We start from the raw sequence: 24,257 nt of genomic DNA on the forward strand, positions 1-24,257 counted from the left end.
GATCCCTTTGACTTTCTGAGTCTGTTTCTTCATCTGAGTTGTTTCTGGGAACAAATGAGGTCGTGGGCACACAGTGTCCCGCTCAGAGTAGGCATGAAATTTATGAAGTTGCCTGCCCCGCTTGGCAGACAGATCAGAATGTTGGGCTGTGAGAGCCAGCATTTACCTATGAACATCACTTTCCAGCAGTGTCCCCACCTGCCTGTCCACTAGGCCCCCACTAAGAAGATACACAAAGAGGCCGAATGAGTTTCAGGGCAAGCCCTTGGGTTCCTGATACAAGAAGATGCAGCAATAAAAGTTGGATTTTTATGAGTCTGCTGGCCATCAGGCAAGATTCAAGCCAGACCATCTCCTGTCAGGAGTTAGGATAGTAGCCAAGAGCTTGGATTCTCCAGCCAGACTGCCTGGGTTCAAGTTCCTGTGCTGCCCCTGCCTCATTGTCTAACCTCACGCAAGTTGCTTAACCACCTCAGTTTCCTAATCTATAAAATGGGGATAATCATCACAGTACCTGCTTCACAGGGTTGTGGTGACAAGTACATGAAGTAATATTTAGGAAATGCTTTAGAATAGTGCCTGGCAACTAGTAAACCCCATAAAAGTATTTGTCAAATGAAATTGATGAGAGATTTGGGTCACAGGAGTGGAAAGCAAGGGAGCTCAAGCAAGATAAGAAACGGGCTTTCAGATTTGGGATTTTACAGAGCTAGAGTCCAGCTAGCTGCCCGTCAAATTGGCCTCATTTTGAATAAGGAGAGCATGGAATGTTGTCAAAGTAAAAAATGCTTTTTTCTGGAGGCCACTAGGGTGCCTCATTTGGAGAGGGAGGGGCCCAGCGAGGTTGCACACAGAGGCAGCCTCTGCACAGAGCGGCAGGGAAAGGATCCGGGGTTCTCAGAGCCCCCACAGTTCTCACCTGCCCTTTCTCTGCCCCAGTGGAGCTCCTGGCATTAACCGTTCTCTCCCTGTCAATGAAAGTGAGGCTGATTGCTGAAAGGGGACCAAGACACTTTGTCGGGGTCTCAGAGTATTCCTCCCACAGTCCGGCAGAGCAGGGAGTGTGTGTGTGTGTGTGTGTGTGTGTGTGTGTGTGTAGGGGGGTGTCCTGGAAACCCCTCCACAACCCCAGCGGATCTAGAACTAGCCCTGTTCCTGAGTGTCTGCTCTGTGTCCAGCAAGGCGCCAGGAGGGTACAATGGAATGAACATGGTCCTTGCCATTGAGGAACTTGGGAGAAATGGCCAGTTCCTGGAGTCCCTCTTCTCCTTGGGCCTCAGTTTCCTCATTTGTCCTCTTCCTTTTTGCCAGGTGGTCCTTCCACCTGCCCTTTCCCTTCTCCTCCCAAGGTGCCTCTCCAAGCAGAGGATGAGAGGGGCACCATAGAGGAGGGAGAGTTTGTACAAACTGGGGGCATGACTGGAACTTCTGATTGGCTGGTCAGACCCATTCTTTTCCCTGGTTGCTATAGCAGCCATTTCCTGGAGTTGTCAGTGATGAAACTCATAACATTGTTTTCAAATAATCCGTGTAATTGAAACAACAATTGAGCTGTTAACTCGTCTCTCACATCCAGGCTAGGACAGATCCTCCCCTCCGAACACCCACCCCAGGACCCTCCCCACCTTCTCTGAGCTCAGCTCCAGCCCCTTCCTTGGGTTGGAGGGGGAAAGAGGAGGTGGCTTAATTATAGAATCCTAGAAACTCAGGCCCCCAGAGCTGAACCAGAACTTAGAAACCAGAAACCCCCTCCTTTTGCAACCAGCGGTGCAGAGAAGGAAGGGGCTTCATCAGGGTGGCACAGTAAGGAGCCAGCTGAATAGAACATGCAGTTCTGTTTTTCCGTAGAAGTTGGAGTTGATGTGTTGCCTTGACGGGTTGATAGAAAACCATAGAGCTGCTCCCTTCTAAGGACTTGATCTTGTTAAATCCTTACCCCATTTTATAGGTGAATAAACTGAGGCCCTGAGGTTAAGTCTAATAGTAGTGTCTTTATAACTGCTCTGAAAATACCTGTTGAATGGATGGATCTCAAAGAGCAGAGACCACCTTTTTCTCTCTTTATGTCCCCTTTTCTCCAAGCAGGAACTGAGGCCTGTTTTTTTTCAGAGTTCTTCCTGGAAGAGGGGATGAGGGCAATTTGGGGTCATGTGGCTAGAGAAAGAGGAGGAGGGATTCCTGGAGGAGATACGAGAGGGAATGAATTCCAAAGTACTGATCCCACTGACCCCTAGCTTGGGCCGGAGGCTGCATAGCAGAGGCATAAATGTGAACAATGCAGATCCCTGCCCAGTCCTCCTGGGGAGGATTGAAAAATGAAAGAAGCAGGGCCCCTCCTACGAGTACATGTCTCCGTGCACACGTGGAAATGCAGGTCTGCACAGACAGCTCCCTGGAGTGGCAGCGCCACAGAGGATAAAAGCATTCTTTAAAAACTGTCTGGTCGCTGTCCAAGGTACTCTCTGGGTCCACAGATTGTGTGGGTGGCAGGGACAGCAGGTGTTTGCTAGGATTGGGGGTGGGAGCAGTCCTTTTAATGTGAGACTGGGTGATGGTGGCAAGAGGTTGGCTTTCTTCCCTGGATTCTAGAGTGTTGGAACCACTAAGGGCTAAGGTTCTTGGCAATCATCTACTCTCCCTCATTCATTCATTCTTGTTTATGCAACATTTATTGAGCGCCTACTTGATGCCAGGCACTGTGTGGGCCATGAGGGTTTAAGGATTAGGGAGACCCGGTCTCTGTCTTCAAGGACCCTTGCAGTCTACAGGACTGAAACACACACACACACACACACACACACACGTGCGCACGCGCGTGCGCATGCGCACACACGCACATGCCTGCACACCAGTGGCCACCAGTCTTCCAGAGGATTAGAGGGTGGCCGATACTAAGGGAGCACAGAGAGGGAGTGATTGACTCTGCCTGCAGGAATAAGGAAGGTATCCTGGAACAAATGGCTTGGGCTCAGTCTTGAAGGATGAATAGGAGTTCTCCAGGTGGATAATGAGGGAGAATAACACGTCAGAGCGGACAGTGTAAGCAAAGACAGGGAAGTCCTCATGGTTAGAGAACAGTGAGAAGTTCTGTGTGGCTCCAGTGTTGACTGCCTTTGAGGAGACCAGGTTCTGGAGAGGCACTAACTTGCTCAAGGTGCCACTTTGAGTTGGGGCACAGTTAGGACTGTAACACAAGATAACTTCGTTTGTCAGAAAACCAGAAAGATTTTTTTAAATCAAAAGATTTTTTTAAAAAAACAGATTTCTTTCTAGTCCGAACTGCCCGTTTTTCAGATGGGAAAACAGGGCCAGAGATGTTCAGTGCTGTGCCTGGGATGTGGCAGAGTGGGATGTGAAGTCTGGTCTGACATCAAGGCCTACACTGTCCTCATGGCACCAAAGCTGGGAGCAGGGTGAGCTGGAGAGCAGAGGGCTCTGGCGAGGACAGGCTGCCCAGTGGGACCATGAGGTGGGACAGACAGCCTGGCCAGCTTCCTGTCACATTGTTGGCACTCAGCACCTGCACAGGAGGAGCACGGCTCCAGCAGGCAGGCTCTTGGCTGGAGTGGACCTGCGTCCTGCTTGCAGTCCTGCCCCTGATTCTCAGAGTGACCTTGAGCAAGACACACTCTCTCCAGGCCTTAATTTCCACAGTTATCTGTATCATAGGGGCATCTTCCATATCTTCCATGCCTATTCTCTGGGGCAGTTGTTCTGAATTGGGGCGGGGGGGTGACAGTTTGGACCCCTCGAGGACATTTGGCAGTGTCTGGACACAGTTTGGATTGCCACAATTGGGAGGCAGGTGTGCTACTGGCAGTTAGTGGGAGAGGCCAGGGGTGCTGCTGACCATCTTACAGGGCACAGATCAGGCCCACCACAGCATTATCCAGTCACAGTGTCCATGGTGCTGAGAGGAGAGCCTGGCAGTCTGAGCCCTGTTTGTGAAGATCAAATGAGGGCTGTGCAGAGGTGCCCTCATGCTGGAACATAGAGAAGCAGAGTGGCCTTGATGTCAGGTGGACTGGCTGTGCCAAGAGGTACTTAACCTCTCTGAGCCTTGGTTGCTTTGTCACTGGAACAGGGCAATAGTAATAGCGCCCATTCAGGGGAGCATTGAGAGGGTGTGATGAGATATCGCATATGCAGATGGAGAACAAGGCAGCGCCACAGGCCTGGGGACCCCCACTGGTAGCCCCTCTGCTGAAAATGGGAGCTATGAGCCTTTAAGCACAAACTTGGATCTCAGACAACGTACTTACCCTCTCTGTGCCTTAATTTCTTATCTGTGTTATAAATGGTACCCACCATATAGGCTTCGTGGGAAGATGTAAAATGAGTTGACAGATTTAAAGCATTCGAGTGGCACAGAGTAAGTGCTATATAGATGTTAGCTACTACTATTGCTATTATTGATGATGATGATGATGATGATGATTACTAGAGGCCCAGTGCATGAAATTTGTGCACGGGGCGGGGGGGTGGGGAGGGTCCCTCAGCCAGGCTGCAATGAAGCCAGCATTCCTTGCCCCAGCCTCCGGCCCGAGGCCCCTCCCCTCCCTCCACACGGCCAGGGCCTCCCCCCTCCCTCCGCATGGATGGGGCCCCTCCCCTCCCTCTATGTGGCCAGGGCGCGGATGCTGCCAGCATCCCGCCCCAGCCACTATGGATGCCGCCATCTTTATCACAGAGTGACAGTTAATTTACATATTACTTTTTTATTAGATGGGATTGATTCTGTCTTGAACAAGGCACTCACACAAGTTGCCTTAGACACTGGCCTCTCCAGATGCCATCTCTCTATAGCTCTCAGCCAGTCCCTCCCCCAACTTCATGTATTACATCTCCACCCTCACCCTTCTCTCCCATTGAGTTGTCCAGAGCTGGAGATAGCACCAGAACTGAATTCATAGGGAGGTGACATGTGAGCACCTACACCTCACTCTTAACTCAGGCCCCATCACACCAGCTCTCAGCCCCAAACATTCGTGTCCTGAGCCCTGGCCCACCTGGATTAGCCCTTGGGGAACCCTTCAGAGAATAAAGTCTCAGCACTATTGACATTTGGGCTCAGGTAATTCTTTGCTGAGGAGGGCTTTTCTGTGCATTACAACATGTTTACCAGCATCTTTGGCCTCTTCCCACTAGATACCAAGAGCTTCCCTCCTTCAGTTGAACCAACCAAAACTGTGTCCAGATATTGCCAAATGTCCCCTGTTCTAGAACTTGGCTATCCCATGTCCGTTACTGTCTTACGGTGTCCTGGCTGAGAAGCTTTTTAAACCTAATGAATGCCCTCAAGTTGGGCCCCCCTAATGCTACCCTCCACTCTATCCCATTTTCTTACCTAGTTTCCAACCTCTGACCCATTCTCAAAACCAGTTGGCCACAAGCATCAGGCCCAACTGCCGACCTTTCAGCCCTAACCAGAAACCCTGAATCATAACCTTAAATCCAAAACTTGTATCTCTTCCCCAAACTCAAGCCTTCGTTCAGTCCTCATCCTAAACCCTTGACTTGTTTCAGAACTTCAGATTCATTAATGTCAAACAGAATTCTAAATCCAAAGGTTAGCCCCAAAGGAAACCTACACTTCCAGATCCAGCACCAGCTCCTAATCTCCATCTCTGTCCCTTCTGGTCTGTGGAGATCCCTGGGCTCAGGCTTCCTGCCTCCTTCCCTCCAAGGTAGCCCCAGGTCCCCCGGCACTCTGCTTATCTCATCACCCCTCCTTCACACCACCCCAGGCAACCCATCTGGAAGTCTATCATTTATTTATTGTTTATTCAAGCATTTAATGAGCACGCACTCTATGGGCTCTGTGCGGGACACCAGGAAAGCAGTTGAGTATTGGACCTAGTTGCCACCTACAGTCTACTGGGGGAGACAGAGAAATTGACAAGTAGGCAAATACTTAACAACAATGATTTCAGAGTCATCTAAGAAATAGCCACTGAGCAACCAATTATATGCCGAGCACATAAGACAAGCCCCTACACATAGAGCTTCCCTTGAAGGGCAAGGAGGCAGTCATGATAAGGAAGTTTATGATGTATCAGACAGGGATGAGTTCTACGGGGAAGGAGTGAGAGGGTCGGGGGGACTGGCAGATGCAGGAGCTGTTCTATCTCAGGTGGTCAGGGAAAGCCTCACGGGCTCAGTCCTCCAAGGGAAGGGAGAGAGGGAGCCAGGCAGATAACAGGGGCAAGAGGACCAGCAGATGCAAAGGCCCTGAGGTGGGAACATGCTGTTATATTTAGAGAAGAGCTAGAAGCCAGTGTGGCTGGAAGGAGGGGAAGGGGAGGGAGGTAGGAAGAGGTCAGAGAAGTAATGAGAGGCCGGCCATATTGGGTCTTACGAGCCATTTTACTCTAAGTAAGACGAGAAGCTGAAGGAGTTTTGAGAGGAAGCATGTTATGATCTGATTTATGTTTTAGCACCACAACTGAGAACATTCTGTAGGGGGCAAAGGCAGAAGCCGGGAGACCCGTGAGGAGGCTGCTGCAATAACCCAGGTGAGATGACAGTGGCTCGGACCAGGTTGTTAACAATAAAGGTGGTGAGAATGGTCTGGATCTATTTTAAGTCGGGGCTGGCATGATTTGCTGATGGATATGACGTGGGGTGTGAGATAAAGTCAAGAGCGTTTCCAAAGCTTCTGGCAGAAGCAGTTGGGCTAATGGAGTTGCCAGTTACTGAAATGGAGGAAGTGGAAAGAGGAGCAGTTTCAACTTTATTTTATCTCATTGTTATTTGTGTGTGTTGGGAGGGATGCAGAAGTCAGGAGTTCGGTTTGGGACATGATGAGATTGAAGTGCATTTCAGACATCCACGTGGAGATGCTGACAGGCCAGTGGATATAGCCGCTGGGTTGCAGGGAGCGAGCTGAGTTGGACTTACACTCTGAGTGGAATCAGCAAGTGGGTGGGATTGCACGTGGTCACCTAGCGAGTGGGTGTAGACAGAAAAGAGGAGTGACCTGTGACGAGGCTCTGGGACCCTCCGACATACGGAAGGAGCTGAGGTGGAAACAGCAGAGGAGACTGAAGGAGCCGCGAGGTCAGTGAAGTGCGGGTGCTGGGAGGGGCATGGGAAGTTCCCTTGCTCCTGTGTGCGTGTGTGTGCTTTGCAGTCTTTATCATACCTTTTAATAAGTCATGAGTTGATACAGAGAAGTAGATACAGAGAAGAGGGAGAGCCCCGATCTGGGCTCGCCAAGGCAGGCTTCCTATACTGGAGGTGACATTGGAGCCTGGCTTTGAGTGATTAATAAAGGCCCCATCATGCAAGGTCAGGAAGGACATTCCAGGGAGAAGGAACAGCACATACAGAGACTCAGAGCCCTATGACCACGAGGGCATGCAAACTGAGTTCATGGTCTCAGACCCTCTAAATCTGCTACTCCCCCTCTGTTCCCCACATCACCACCTTGGCATCCCCCTCAACAGGTCCCTCTTTCTCACCTCCCCATAGCACTCCACTGTGCCCCAAGGATTCTACCTTCTGCATATCTCTAGGGACAGCCCTCTCCTTCCACCCTCATGCCCCTACCCAGGTCCGGGCCACACTTATCACTCACCTGGACAACAGCCTCTTCTCCCATCTCCTGTTTCTTTCTCAGCCTCCCTCTGGGGGCCCTAGCATAACGAGGGGATCTGTCTGCCTCACACCTACAGTGGCCTGGGTTTAAATATAAAATCAGGTTCATGCCACTCCTCTGCTTCAGAAGCTTGCAACAGCTTCCCATAGCTTTCAGGACAAAATTCAAAATTTAACAAGGCCCACAGGGCCCTGCGTGTGGCCCCCTGCCTGCTCCTCCGGTCTCAGTCCCCCTTCACCTTCACTTCTGACCACCAGCCTCCTGCTACCTTTCAGGTTTCTCAGCTCTGCAACCCATCCAGCCTCGGGGCCTTTACCCATGCTGTTCCCTCCACTTGACATGCTCTTCCCTCCCCCTCCAATTCCGTTAGCGCCCACTCATCCCTCCAGTCTGAGAAAATTGGACTTCCTCAGGGAACCCTTCCCAGAGCCCCAGGTTGGGCCAGTTCAATACTCCCCTGGCTCCCTGGTCCTTTTTTTGTGGTCATTATCATACGTTTTAATGAAGTCATGAGTTAATGATAATAATAGCTAATAGTTATTGACTATTTCATGCTCAATAGTAAGTGAAATAAGTATATTATGTGTTTTTATATATTTTTAGCCATTTAATTCCTCACACAACCCTATGCGCTAGAGACTATTAATATTCCCATTTTACAGAGGAGGAAACTGAGGCCCAGAAGAGGTTAGACCTTGCACACAAGGTTGCACAGATGAAGAGCAAGCTGGGATGTGGACCCGGGCAGCCTGGGTCAGAACCATACTCATCTGTCTTTTCTAGTTGATGTGAAACCCCCATGGAACTAGGGAGTACGTCTGTCTTGTTCACAGCTTCATCCCTGCATCCTTCAGAGGGCTCAGTAAAGAATGAATGAATGAATTGGAGTCTGAGCAGTACAGAGTTGGTGGTGTGGGGGTGCAAGCAAGGAGGCTGGAGCAATAGGATGAGACATGAAGGGCCCTGAATGGCACCAGATGAGTCCAGACTTGGCCCTGGGCCACAGGAACCACAGGGCTTTCTTGAGCAGAGGAGGGTGGAGCTCAGATAAGTGTGTTAGAAAGCTCTGGCTGCTGGCTGCGGTGGAGGAGGGCCAGAGGTGGGCTCCTTCCCTGCCCAGCAGCCAGGCAAGACTGGCACCAGCCCCCTCCCACTTGGCCCTATTAGCATTCCACATGTGACTTGGGCTCCACAATTAACACAAAGGTACAGTCATTCATTCTGACTGGTGGACTCGGGGGATCAGCCTATCGGGGCTGGCTTCGCGGGGCTTCTGCTGGGAAGGCATGTCACAGCACAGCGGCCACCGAAATGAAAAGCTATTAATAATGATCCTGGAACTTCACTCCCATCAGCTGTTTGTTTAAAGGTGTTCCGTACTCGGAGCCGCCTGATTTATGTGGGCAATAATGTGCCCTGGTCGGTCTGCACTTTTTAAAGTAGCGCTAATGGGGTGAGACCAAGACCCCAGGGGATGCTGGGGAATAAGGCATGAAAGCCAGACCTGGTCAGGCTCAGACCTCAACTCCCTTAAAAGGCCCTAGAGACGGCAAAAGGAGGAAGCAGAAAGAGCCAGGGGAGCTGGGTCCATATCCCCGCAGCTCCACTTGACCAACTGAAGCATGTCTCTCCTCATCTGCACTCGGAGTAAAAGCGCACCTGCATTGCAGGTTAATGGGAGGATCCGTGAGGAGTAAATGCTCAGTACGGTCTTAGTTTTCTTCCCTTCTCTTTTCTCAGTGGACAGTCATTCCCACCACCTGCCCAGCCCTCTCCAAAAGAAGCATCCACACCACTCAAATGTTATTGAGGATCTGCAGTTGTAGTTAACATTTACATTTTTCAAGGCCTCACAACAACATGGAGAGAGACATAGTATTGGGCCCATTTGAGAGATGAGAAAACTGAGGCTTGGAGAGAGAGAAAGACAAGTCTGAGGTGACCTAGCTCAAAGTCCACTACACTGAGTTGCAAACGGTCAGAAATTGTGTCTGTTTTGTCCGCTACTGTGTACCCAGCACCTTGCTCCATACCTGGCACATGAGAGGAGCACAATACATGTTTGTTGAATTAAAAACAAAATGTGTCAGAACCTAGAGTCTTGACTTGGAGGCCTAATGCCCTTTTCACTGTTTAGTGCCAAGGGTAGGCACAGTCAGAAGTTAGATAAGTTAAATGGGGACGTTGGATCAAATGACTCCAGGGAGATGACAGTGGCACTACTGACATCTTGGGTTGGATAATTCTCTGTTGGGGGGCCATCCTGAGCACAGTAGGATATTTAGTAGTGTCCCTGGCCTCCACCCACTAGATGCCCAGTTGTGACAAGTAGAAAATATCAAATGTGCTGTGGGGGTAGCAGAATCGCCGCTGGTTGGGAACCACTGTCCTGGGGGCTCTCTCCAAATGTCGCACAAATTCTGCAGCAGAGGTTTCTGTTGTGGTTGGAGGTATGGGGGCATTCAAAACTTGAATGAATGACCTGGCCTGTGACCCCAGGGGAAATGTCATATTGACATTTTCACAAAGTCCCATTTTCCTGCTTGGCTGTTAGAGAGCAGTTCTTCTCCTTGCCAGAGCCAATCACCTGGCAGCTTCTGCTGATGACACTGGCACAGAAGGTCACTGGATATGCAAGGTTAGGATTCCCAGAATGCACTGCATCTAAAAGCAGGGACCACGGGGTCCCTACTGAGTTCAGAGGTGAGAGATCAGAGACTCTTTGGGGTGAAGGCCAGGGCTGAGCAGGGCTGAGCAGGGCTGAGCTCTAGGGATGCTCTGGAGAATTTGAAAAGGAAAGAGAAAGCAAGAGGCAGGTCTGGGGCTGGTGCCACCAGTGCAAAGATGGGGAGGCAGGAGTGGGGGGGAAATGACCTGTGCCTGTTCCAGAAGGACAGCCTCCCATGTTCCCACCTGGGCAGACCCCTTCAGCAGGGGACACAGTTTCTTCCGGCTCCCAGCCATTCCCTTTAAGCCCCCTGCCCTCAGGGACTCATGACACAGAGGCAGCTGGAGGGGCAGAAGTGGTGTATGTTCTGGTGTGGGACGCCATGGGCTCCAGTGCACACTGGAGCTTACGGCCCTGTGGCCTTAGCCGATGCTCAAAATAGTTACCAACCGGCACAGCACAGGCACTGATGGGGCAGAAGAGACGACACCTGAGAACAGCCAGTAGGGCTGGCTGAGCCCGGAGCAGCCCTGCCACCGAGCCTTCATCTCCACGTCTATAAAAGTGGCCACACTCAAATCCACCCCGTAGGGCAAGGGGGTGAAATGGCAGTGAGGTACCCAACACACACCTTGCATACTGCAGGCAACCAACGAACGCTCCTTAACTTCCCCAGAGTGTGCAGAAGGTGCTCAGGTCTGAATTACCTGCAGTGGACCCCGGATCTCAGAAAAGACCTCTCTTTCCAGACGTTGAGGAAAGTTGTCTAACAAGCAGCCTCCCTCTGGCCAGCCTCGAGGAGCACAGAGGCTGATAGAGGTGCACTGGACCCAAATACATCAACTGCACCCCACGTGCATTGAGGAACTACTCTGCAGAGGCCGCCGCCGAGCTCTGGGCCCTGGAGCCTTGCCCCCAGGGGTCGTTGTCCTGCCCAGGGGCCTGAAACTGCCACCCATTCCGGGAGGCCCTGGGTCTGTCCCTCCATCCTGGCTCAGCCAGGCCCCTCTCGGTGTGTTTAGGCATCTTGTCGGTACAAAATCTGTTTTCTTATCTCCTACTATATCTATTGTTCTAATTCTTACTTAACGTGCTCCCCTGAAAATAAGAAAATCATTGGAACAATTTCCCTAAGTGTGGAAGATTAGTCTGAAATCGGCATTAAGGGGACTAATTACCTTCATTCTCCCACCTTTCCGACAGCCGTTTGTTAGCTGAGAGGACTCATTCATCTGCGGCTCAGGAAAGTCAGTTGGCACCAGGCTGCGGTGGATTCCCCGCTCCTGCTTCCACTCACAGGCTGTGTGTGTGTGTGTGTGTGTGTGTGTGTGTGTGTGTGTGTGTGTGTGTGTAGGGATCCAATTCAGAGCCGGGGCCGGGTTGTGCTGGCGTGAGCTTCACTGCACTGACTCACAGAATGACTTTGAGGAGGTCACGTTGTCTCTTTGGGCCTCAGTTTCCCCGTCGGTAAAATGAGGGTGGTTTTTCTTTTTTTTAAAATTTTTTTTTTAATATATTTTATTGATTTTTCACAGAGAGGAAGGGAGAGAGATAGAGAGTTAGAAACATCGATGAAAGAGAAACATCAATCAGCTGCCTCCTGCACATCTCCCACTGGGGATGTGCCTGCAACCCAGGTACATGCCCTTGACCGGAATCGAACCTGGGACCCTTCAGTCCGCAGGTTGACGCTCCATCCACTGAGCCAAACCGGTCTCGGCAGAGGGTGGTTTTTCTAAGTTCTTGTTACTGTGTGCAGTGATGCCTGCTCCCGGGGAGCCCAGGTCCTGCACAGCCGACCCCACCCACTCCTCATCCGCACAGTGGCCCCGAGGGTAGCTATTACCGTTAGCACCGTGTACACAGCAGAAAGCGGAGGATCAGAGAGGTTAGGCGATGTGCTTCCATCACGCAGACAGCGAGTGCCCCAGGATGGCTCTCCCAGTGAACATGGAGTCTGCAGACCTGGGCTCCAACCCCAATTCGAACTCATGCCAGTGGTGTGACTAGAGGCACATCCCAGTATCTCTCTGAGCCTCAATTTTCTCCTCTGTAAATTGGGGACAGTTATCATGCTTCCTGCTATGGGCGGGTGTGGAGAGGCCCACATGTTGGAATGCGTCCTGAACTCGACCTGAAGTGAGGTGGCAAAGAAAGGGTGGCGACGTTGAAGCTCATGTGAGGGAGGAGGACCAGGGAGGGGCAAAGACTTGCACAGAGCATGCTCGGAGTCTGTGGAAGCAGGGACAAGAACCCAGGTATCTGGACCCCCAGCTCCTCTGTACCTGGCTAGCTGTCCCCACTCCCATCCTCAGCACTGAGGGCCTCCTTCCTGAACCAGGCCTTGGGAGGCATGAAGGCTTGTAACAAAGGAGCAAGTTGACAAATAGTGACACCCAGAGTGAGGCCAGGATTACTGGCTCCAGAGCCCAGGCCTGTGAACCTGATGTGGGGGAGGGGCCGTCACCCACCCCCTCCTGGGGGAGAACTCATTGAGGGAGGCGGATAAGCTCCGAGAACATCTTCCATTTTCCATTTAACCACCCAGTATTGAATTATAAATAATTCATACACCTGCCAAACATTTGATTAAAAGAACCCAATTCGCACTGCATTTGTCAAGGGGTAAGAATTGCATTTGGTGTTTTTTATTTTAATCTGTCCTTTAACTCTTTTACGAATATTTATTTATACTTGGCTGTCAGGTTTTATTCTATTTGCCCTGATTTTACTCTGGCTGTAGCTGGCATTTTTTCCTTTCCCTTTTTATTTTGTCACTTCTGCCGGGTAGTCTTGCATCTGAGAGCCCAGAGGTAATAAATAAGGAAGGAAGACTCCGTCTTGGCTCTCTCTCTGTACACTCGTGCCCCACCCCCTTCTCCGCCCACTGTTTATAGACCCCTCACTCCCCAGGCTGCTCCCTACCCACCCAGGCTAGGCTACTCTGGATCTAATCTGCTGAGTCCAGGGTCTCCTGGGCGCACACATCTCTGCCTCCCGACCTCTGCACCTGCTTTTCCCCTTCCATCCTTCTTGTTGCCAACCATAGAGTATGCACTCAGCAATGATCTTGTGAATGAATAAATGAAGAAGCATCATTAAAATCATCAGTGTCAGTGTCTTTGGGGACAAAAGGGAAGTATTGGCATTCATCAAGTCTGGCGATGAGAATAGGTTGTCACAGTGGACCTGAGAGCTAGACAAGCCCTAAGCCCCAGCTCTGCCACTTAGCAGCTGTGTGGATTTGGGTAAGCTACTTCAGCTCCCTAGGTGCGCATTCCCTCGTCTGTAAAAGGCATCTATAAAAACAGCACCCTCGTCAGAGATTAATATAAGAATGAGTGCACGTGCCCAGCACGCAGTAAGTATTCAAAAAATGGCAGCTGTGATTTTTAAGATAAAAACCCCTCTTTCACGCTGCTCAGATTCCCACCTGCCCCTCCTGCTTCTCCCTTGAGTCTGAAGTTTGGGGCACATGGGATAGGATCTTGAATGCCAGGTGTAGGTCAACAGATGGGTCTCTGACCGACCAGAAAAGGAAGAGCTGCCCCCTCCCTTGCGCTGGCTACCTGCTTTCCCAATAATGCCCCGTGTTTGTCAGAGGGCTCACGCGGGTCGGTCTGTGAGTTGACATGAAAACTTGTTTCTGCCAAGTGATTCAGGGAGCTGGGAATTAACTTGAGACCCGTGTCAATCAGTGCTCTCTGCATACAAAGGGGCAGGCAGGGGTGTTGTTGCCCACGAAAAATGTGTATGCGATTTTTTTTTTTTTAGTTTACCCAACACATTATTATATGCCTTGTGTGTTTTATGTCAATCTCCTATAAAATCCTAGCATCTTTCAAAATCCAATCCAGTTTCCTCCAGTTCCCCGGGCATCTCACTAAATTAGAAGAGACCTCAGGGCCCCATGTGCCACCTGAGCTATCCACCACAGCCTCATCACAGGTCTCCCTGCCTCCCTTTCAAAGCCACACTTCACGCAGCATCTTCTGTAGGAGACCTATCTAACCATGTCACTCTCTTGATTAAACCTTCAGTGGCTCCCCACTGCCCTAGAGGTCACGGTCAAGATGGCCCTAGTGAACTAACACATGGGATCAAGAGGACCCTGGCTTGTGAGTGGGGTCTGCCACCCCAGCTAGATTGTGGTGACTTTTCCTGCTCTTATTGATAATTGAACTCCATGGATCATTTAAGCCAAGCCACAGACTTTCCTGGGCACCTACTTTATGTTGGGCACTGTGTCTGGCACAGGTTCTGGGTTGAGTCTGGCCCCTGCTTAGAGTAAAAAAAGCTGTGGGATGAGGAACAAACAGGAACCAACGTTCATGGAGTGGTTACTGTGTACACTTTGCCCACAGCAGCCTGCAAACTAGGTATTATTTTGTAAAACAAGGAAGTGGCTTGCTCAAGGTCACCAGCTGGTATCCAAGGTCTATCCTTAGCAACATACTGCCTCCCAGAAACGAGTGAGTGAGGGTCTCTAGAGAAAGGACAGCCTCCAGACCACGTGGCCGAGGTCTTCAGGGCCAGCCCAAGTGGGGCTGTGGGACGCCTGGCTGGAGACTGAGGGCACCCCCTGCGGAGAGCTCGGAGGCAGGGTGGAGCCCCTAATGACAGCAGTGGCTGGGAAATGGTTTAAAGGAGCCGAAGCAGGAGAAAGAGAGGCCTGGGCTACTGAACCAGACAGGCCCAAGTCTGACTCCCAGCTCTGTGGCCACACACCACATGTGTGACCTGGGAAAAATCGCTTCATGTCTCTGCACCCATTTTCCTTCTCAAATGAACAGAAAATAAAACCCATCCCTCAAAGTCTCATTGAAAGGATGGAGTAAGGTCACGTGGGCAAAAAATGCTGTCAACTAGAAAATGAATTACACATTCTCCATGCACATACTAGTATAATTCAGTCCTCCAAACCAGCAAGGCAGGAATTTTTTAAAGTTGATTTCGTTTAAGAAATTAATTTTAGTTTTGTAAGAAATACATGAATCGGGACACTTTTCAACGAAGCTTGAGCCCCTTTTACCACCCTCTCCAAGCTGGTCTCTTCCCCCTTCTTCAGCAGTCACGTGGCCATGAGCTTCGGTGTGCATGATTGCGTACCATTTTTATACTTGAGCATACATTATATGTACCCACCGAAAATAAAGCAGCATTGTTGTTTTTTAAAAATGTAAATGGATTCATACTAGATGTTTCATCACTCTGCAACTTGCTTTTTTCTCTCCAACAATGTTTTTGAAAGCTATCATGTTGATATATATAGCTCTGGTTCATTCATTTAAGTGCCGTATTCCATCGTATGAGCATACTCCATTTTTATGTGTCCGGTCCCTTCCTAGCAGATGCGGACACTGTTTCCCCTTCCCCCTTAGTGCCAGCAGTGCCGTGGTGATTGCACACATATCTCCTGGGACGCAGGCCGAAGCTTCTCTAGCAGAGATTTCCAGGGCAGGTAATAGATCAGGGTGGGGCTTATTAATGATGATAATAGTTATCATATGCCGAGCTTTGCCCATGTTCTAGTAACATCATCTCATTCAAAGCTCGCAGTAAGACCACGTGGGAGCAGTGATCATGTCCAGTTTTCAGATGAGAAGGCTAAGGCCCAGGGACAGGCAGGACTCACTTGGAGCCACACGGCAGGGTTGGACAGAGTCTGGACCAGGACCTGGCTTTTCTCAGCCCAGCTCACCCCCTGCCCCAACAGCCATCTCTCCCTCTGCTCATGGGGGTTTAGGGCAAGAATATCTGGAAAAACTAACTGGACCATTCTGGACCTAGAGTCCAGAACCCATAACATTCCAAATGGCTTGTGTCTTCTGGGGATAGGAGAGGTGTCCATGTCATCTCCGGGCCAGGGGACTCATCTTGTCAGCTGGGAGGACCACCTCTCTTGAGTTTTTCTTGAGGCAGACATCAGGGGCTGAGGCAGCAGAGGCGGGGACTGGCAGGGGCATTGAACCATGGAATCTTAGGATCCTGAGCTGGCCCACCTACGAGGAGAAACTGAGGCCCAGAGGTAGGGTGGGCGTTGGGAGGCTGTACGGTCAGCCAGGGGATGAGCAGGGTTGGGAGGCTGCCTTGCCCCTGTCCAGGATCCCGAGCAGTTGAGCAAAGGAGCCTGGAAGCCTGGTCCAGAGTTAGTGGCCAACACAAGAAGCAAAGCCAGACACTGCCCCAGAAGGCCACAGCCAGATGGGAAAGGGAAGGAGGGGTGTATCCGGGACCTTCAGCCATCCCCCTGTCCTCACCACCGGTTTTGGCAGAGGAGCCATCCTGGTCCCCTTTCTACCTGGGCTCTAGACCCCTGCTCTCCACTTCGTCACCATGTTCCTGCCGTGCCGGCTCCTCCCCATCAGCACTGAACACAGTCTTCTCTCCTTTAAACAGTCCCTCCCTCACCCCCACATTCCTCTCCAGTAGGCCCCCTCCCCCCTTCCCTTCTCAGCCCAACTTATCAGCTTGTCTCCTTTCATTCCCTCCCACTCACTCCTCAGCCCGCTCCAATCTGGTGTCCACCCCCTTCCCCATTACAACTCTCACAGGCCCCACCATGGCCTGCACTACACCACGATGCTTCTGTTCCTCAACTCTGATCCCTGCATTCTCAGGTCACCACCTTTGGTCTCTTCCAACATCAGAAACCCAGGGGTCACACCATCCTCCAGATCCCTCCTCGCTGATCTCCCTGACCCCTCCCCCGTCTCCTGCTTCCCTTCTGCCTCCCTGATCCGCTCATTCTCCATCGCAGTTGCCATCTCCCCCTCCACCTGTTTAATTTGTTTAAAAACACATTATTAAGTTAAAAAAATACAAAGAGGTATTGAGAGAAAAATAAACACAAATGACTTTCAATTTCACCAACCAGTTATTCCCCCTCTGATATTCTTTAAGAAACAGATGTGGCACGTGTCCCACGTGTGCTCTGGGTACAGAGCCTCCCCGGACCCCCACCCTGCCAGCTGCTCTCCAGAGGTAAACCCTGTTTGTGATTTCCCATAATTCCTTCCAGAATATGTTTTGCTCCTACTCCAGCACATGTGTGTGTGTGTTCTTTTATTTACCCTGAAGGAATCACGCTAACAGCCTTTCTGTAGTCCCCATTCTTGTCTCAAGCCATGGGGTGTTTTTGTGGGCATAACGCCCAAGTCACTGGTTGCCAGCTTGCATTTCTCCTTCGGGTTCCAGACCTACATATTCAACTGCCCGGTTGGCATCTCCACTTGGGTGGCTTCCAGAGCCTCACACTTTTGGGGGGTCTAGTATCTTCCCTCACAAACCGGCTCCATCTCTTACTTCTCCCGGCTCCGCCCACCCCTGTCTCCCCAAAAGGCTCTACCATTCACCCAAGCTAGCAGCCTGAGAGTCACCCCTGAAAGCCTGACGTCACCTGTAGTCTGTCTGAGTCCAGGATGTGCTCCTTAGGTCACAGAGCCCCTGTGCTTCAGATTCCTGGGGAGTTCTTGTGAAGTGATAGTTCCTGCTGGTGGTCAGAGCCCTTTCTGGACATAGTATCTTCTCAGCAAATGCTGGTGTGATTATTATTGTTACCCATGACCCCTCCCTTGCCCAACAACCTATATTCAATCAGTCACCCACAACTGTCCATTCTCTCAGCCTTCTGCCCAGCCTCCCCAATCTCACCAGCCCCTCCGTTCTGTTCTGCTCTTGGTATCTGGCATGATCCTAAATCCACGCTGTCACTCCCCTGACTCAGGGCACAGCAGAGATCCAGCAGGAATGTCCCAGCTCTTTATGACCAGTGTCTTTTCTGATTGGTTAGTGCCCTGCTGAACTGACAGGTCATATTTTTGACGGGCCCAAGGTTCTGTGCAGTCCGCCACCAGCCTCCTCACCAACCCCATCTCTCTTTGGTCCCCTTATGGTTCATGTTTCAACTGGAGCCAACATCTTACATGTCTCCAAACAGGACACACTTTCTCTCTAACCCCTGGGCTTTCACACATACTCTTCCCTGGGCCTGAGGCTCTTCCTTCCCTCCTCCCCACCTGGCTAATTCCTACTTACCTACCCATCAGGTCATGCTCTGAAAAGACCCTTGCTCATCCTGCTCCCATAACAGCCTCTTGTAAAGCTGATCATACTCGCAATTTCTTGGCGAGGGTTTCTCTCCATTTCTGACTTAAAATTCATTCTTGCCTATGGTTTTCCTACCACTCAAATGCAAGCCATCCAGGGGCTAGAGGCCTTTCACCCAGTTTACTGCTGTGTGCTCAGCTCTGGTCCAGAGGAGGGCATGCAGAAAACATTTGTTGATTCACTTACTAATTCAGCCACTCAACAAATACCTGTCAATCACCTTTCTGCGCCAGGTACATCAGTGAATCAAACCATCGTGAATCCTATCCCTGTGAAGCATATATGCAAGCGAACAGAGAGACCAACAATAAGCACACTAAATAAGAAAACTGTGTGTTAGAGAGTGATAAACGCTATGAAAAATCAGGAGATGAGAAGAGGGGGTTGGCGGAGCCTTGGAGAGGGGCTGCAATTTTAGATGGAGTGAGATTTGAACAAAGATATTAAAATGGGCAGGGAGGGAGCTCTGCAGATGCCTAGGGAAGCACATTCCAGGCAGAGGGAACAGCCAAGGCAAAGACTGTCAGGCAGGAGCATGTGGGCTGTGTTCAAGGAAAACCCAAAAGGCCAGTGGGCTGGAGCAGATAGAGGGAGGGGGGGAGTAGGGGGAAGGATGAGGCCACAGAGGCCGGGGGCACAGATCATGTAAGGCCTTGTAGAAATGCTGGCTTTTATTCTCAGAGAAATGAGAGCCATTTCTTTTGACAGCTTTACTGAGATATAATTTACATACTATGAAATTCACTTGTTGTAAGCATACAATTCAATGATTTTTAGTAAATTACAGAGTGGTGCAGCCACCATCACTATCCAGCTTTAATGTTTATTTTACCCCAGAAAGATCTTTTATGCCCATCCACAGTCCGTCTCCATTCCCACTGCCAGCCCCAGCCAACCACTAATCGGTTTTCTATATATATGGTTTTGCCTTTTCTCGACATTTTACATAAACAAAGTCATATAATATGTGCTGTTTTTTTTTCATCTAGCTTTTTTCATTGAGTATAATGGTTTTTGAGATGTGTTCATATTATAGCATATATCAGCAGTGTGTTCCTTTTTATTGCTTAATAGTATTCCGTTGTGTGGACATATGTTTTCATTTCTCTTTGGGAGATACCTAGGAGTGGAATTGCTGGGTCATATGGTAAATTTATGTTTCACTTTTAAAGAACCTACCAAACTGTTTTTCAAATGGGCTGCCATGTGGAGAATAGTCTACAGTGGAGCAGGAATGGAAGCTGAGAGACCAGTTGTTTAATTAACATAATTAATTAAATAAACCCATTGGGCTCAAAGAGAAAGGAGTTGTTAGGATTGTCACCAGGTTGGCACCAAAGACCCTCATGGGGAACCCAGGCCAAGGAACCCCTGCTTGCAAACCCACCCTTCCTAGCTCCCGAAGGCTCGGAAGGCCTGTCTCACCCCCACCTCGCCCTCCGCACCACCCAACCCCCAGACAGCTGCCACGCAGCCGAAGCGTGAAAATCCCCAGTTTGGAGAAGAATCAGCATCAAGCATGACTGTTCGAAGCTACTGAGCCCTCTCCCCTCAGGGAGATGACAAAATTTTCTTTGCAATTAAAATTCCTTTGAAACTGGGACCCAGGAAAATGCAGAGGAGAAAGCTTTTTAAACCAGGGGAAATACTCTTCTTAGCAATTACCATATGTGCATTTCAACAAAAGCAGTTCTCCTCCCCCCTCCTTGGAAACTGCCCCTGCCTGGGTTCTGCCTTTTCATTCACAGAGGGCCCAGGGGCCTCCCTTGGCTTTCAAAACTTTTCCCTGGCCAGTCCTGGCTTCTCTGTCCACTCTTAGCTCTTATATTCGTCATACATTCCAGCCTTCACTTCAGGCGTTTACTTACAATGTGACTTCTTGTGAGTCCTCCCTTCCCAACCCAATGGCTCTTCTGCTAAGATGCAAGTCCATCATTGTGCTCACTCTAGTCCTCTCCACTACCTCTGGCCATTGTCTCTCCCCACCTCACAGGGATCTTTCTGTCCTCTGAGCTCACAGCCCAACCTCTCTGCACAGCTCACTGAACTCTGACCACAGTGCTTTGTTAGAATCTTGGCCTGGGAATCTGATGTTCAATGCATTAGGAAGAGCAGGGATGTTGGAGACCTGGGTTCACTTCATTCATTCAATCAACAAATATTCATTGGGCCATGCATTTGCTAAACCCTAGGGATTAGCAATTTCTATGCTTAGAAATAGGAGGCTAGGTTTTTTGGACCAACACTTCAGTTGAAAAGAGCTAAGACTGCTGGATAAAATAGAAAAAGCATCTTATTAAAGCATCAAAGAGCTGACAAGTAGGCTCTTTGTAAGGAATTACCAGGAATTATTAGGTCAAAACTGAAGGGAAAACAGAAACCCAGAGAAGTTAAAGAACATGGAATCTGCTTTTGTCCTGAGGGTGTTTGCTGATCTTGGAAATTTTGAATTTGTTTTTGATGATCTCACAGAAAAAAGGGAATTAAAATCAAAGTCCATGACCTGAAGAAGGTGTGCAGTCAAGTAGGAGACCCTCAATGAAAGAAGCTGGGACTCCAGAGGGCTTCACCCTTAGGGTAAGGGTGAACCAAAGGTAACCCAGTCTTGAATCATGGATTGGCAGCCTCTTCCACACTACTTGAGTATGTCGGGAAACCTCAAGCTTTGAATTTCTTTTTTCATCTTCAAACTTGAATTTTGTCCAAAACAGTAACCCCACAGCCAAGTGCAAATCCTTGTTAGGAAAAAATACCTTCATCCTGGGCTTGAAATTCTTCCTAAATAAATAAATAAATAAATAATCCAAGAACAATGGCCAACACACAATCAAAGATAACCAGACATTCCAGAAAACAATGAGCTAAGCACTAGAGCTATATTGTAAGCAAACAAATTACATCCCTTGCTTCATGGGGCTTCATGGACCTTGTATCGAGGCCACTAAGAATCCCTGCATTACCCAGCGGAGTCACTTCTCTGCCATTAGTTTACTTGCCTCCCAGCAACTTACAACATGCTGACCTCTAGTTCCGCTCTTGGTTTCCATGACACCACCGTCTCTTGGATGGCCTCCAACTTCTCTGGCAGTTTCCTCTGTCTTTCTGCTCCCTTCTCCTCTATTTCATCTCTGACGTTGGAATGCCCCAAGGATCACTTCTGGGCCTGCCCTCTATCTCTCCCCAAGTGATCTCATTCATTTCCTCGGCATTAAATATCACCTACATGCTGATGAACCTCAGATTTATATCCCTTCTCCTTGGGATTCCAGACTATGGCATCCAACTGCCTGCTACACATCTCTGCTTTCATGTCTTGTGAATGTCTGAGACGTAACATACCTGAAAAGGTATTGTTTCTTCCCCCAACCTTTCCTCCCATAATTCACTCCATAATGGTGTCACACCATCCAGTGTCAAGCCAAAAATCTGAGTCATCCTGAATCCCTGATTTGAATTTGTGTAGTGATAGACATGATGCAGAGTAGTCAACGTAGAGAGTTATTTAAGAATTAAAGTGAACTAGACTTAATAGACTGTCCATTGTGGGGTGTAGGGTTGAGAGCTGTCAAGCATGACTTCCAGCCTCTGGTTGGATCATCTGACAGATATGGTCACTGAGATGGGCACCCTAGAGAACAGGCATGTTTTGAGGAAGAAGAGTATATGTTGGACTTTGGATATGTTGGGTTGGAGGTTTCCCAGAGGCATCTAAGTGGGGGTGTTGAGGGGATAACACCTGAGCTCCAGAAGGGAGGTTGAGACTAAGTTTGGGAGTTATCATAGTATTGATAGTCATTGAAGCCATTGGCATGGCTGAGATTGCCCAGGAAAAGATTGAGGAGTTTGGAGGTAGGATAGGGGAGGATGAGCCTACAAAAGAGCTGCAGAAGGCATTATTACAGCAGTAGAGAAAAAACAACAACAGTTGTCTAGTTGTGTGTTCCAAATGCTGCTGAGAGGTTGAGGAAAAGGAAGAGTGGAGAACATCCATTGAGTGTAGTAAGATGGGGTCATCGGTGACCTCTGTGAGCCATCTTGATGCTGTGTTGGGGATGACAGCCAGGTGGCAGTGGGTGGAGGAGAGAGTGAGTGCAGTCAGTCTTCGGAGAAGTTCTGCTGTGAAGGGAAGGGGCTGGGAGCTGCCAGGAAGGATGTGCTTCTTTTCTGTTTTGTTTTGTGTTTTTAAGACGGAGTCTACTTGAGCACATGCAAATTCTGATGCTCAGGAGCCCATTAGAGAGAGGTGAAGTTCACGCAGAAGGAACAATCTACAGTGTGAGTTATCTCAGATGCCAGAAGGTGTCAGCGGGCTCCTGAGTGCAGATAGGGGACTGACCTCAGACAAGAGGAGGGCCATTTTCTCTGTTGCAAAGGGCGAGAATGGAGGGCGGACACAGATGTGTTTCCTCATCTATAAAATGGGGATAACAGTGCGTGCTTCAGGCGGGGTAGGGATTTGATGAATGGATGCTGATAATGGACTCAGCCCAGGGTGATAATCACAGGTGGTAAAAGCTCTGTAAACATCAGCTGCTGTTATTATCTTTCATTCTCACAGCTCTGATCCACTCTCACTTGTGGGTAATAATAATCAAGCCTCACCTGGTTACAGCACTTGATTCTCTCCAGAGGATTCCTTTCACTTCCGTCGTCTACCGGCGTCTCACAGTAAACCTGGGAAGATTTATTTTCCCCGTTTTATGGACGAGAACACAGGCTCAGAGAGGGCAGCACCTTGACCAAGGTCGCACAGCTGGTAGCAGGAGCGTCGCGGGTCCAGTCCAGGTCCCACTCCCAGGCCCACGCTCTCCCGTGCCTTCTCCATAGAGATGGGTGCAGATTGCAGCCTCCCACCACTGTGCGGCCCCTGCAGTACAGCCCGGTATGTGAACTCCGTTTTCCTCAATAGTTGCAGTGCCCCGTGGATAAAGGGATGCAGAGATCCAAGACTAGAAGCTATAGCTTTAAATTCAGGAAGGAGGGGATGAAGGTTTGCACAAGGTGCTTGCCTTCTTGTTCCAGCCTGAGGCGGGAGATTAGGGAAGAAGATGCCCTACCTGCCAGCTCCATTGCTTGACAGGAGAGAGAATAAAGACCTGCCAGCAGTTGCTGCCTATCTGTCACCCAGACAGGGCCCTGCTCCGTCTTGGGGTACAATTTGGCCAAAGGAGTTTACAGTCTGCATCCCCAGCTGTTCTGACCTAGGGATGTAAGACCCGTGAGAAATATTCTCTCCCTCCATCCTCCTATCTATTCAGGCAAAACTAGGTCATAATGAGTGCTCCCACCTCCAAGTAAGACCTAGCTCCTCCCCAGGGTGCTCAACGTGGCCACGTTACTTTCTACCCTCTCCCCATCTCCCTTGCCCTCCTCACTGCAACCACCTGCACTCTGAATATTTCTTCCTCCAAAACTTAGCTCAAGCAGTTCCCTCAACCTGGCATTCCCTTCCCCCTTCCCTCTATGTGGTGAGCCCCAACGTACTCTTCAAGGAGCAGTTCAAATGGTACCTGCTGCAGGAAGCCCTACTGACTCCCTGAGAGAAAACCAGGCCTTTACTGAGCACCTACTCTGTGTTGGTCCATGGGCTAGGCTCTGGGCATAGATATGCATCAGATCCTGGCCCTGACTCCAGAGGTTCAGGATTGCAATCCAGGAGGAAGAAGTGACAAAGCTGGAGGCCCCTTGGGGATGTGGATGGGAAGCTGCAGACGAAGTGGGTTGTGATAACTCCTGGTGGGCAGGCTTGGGCAGGGCAAGCGCTGACCTCAGGCCCCAGACCCAAAAACACAAGTGGCAGGCAGTTTTCCTGATCACCCTCGTGTCTCCCTAGTATGTGAATGTGTCTTGAGTGTCTTCTGTCTGCGCATCTAAACAAGA

Source organism: Myotis nattereri (assembly GCF_964212035.1).
Source record: "Myotis nattereri genome assembly, chromosome: 8".
NCBI classification, from domain to species: Eukaryota; Metazoa; Chordata; class Mammalia; order Chiroptera; family Vespertilionidae; genus Myotis; species Myotis nattereri.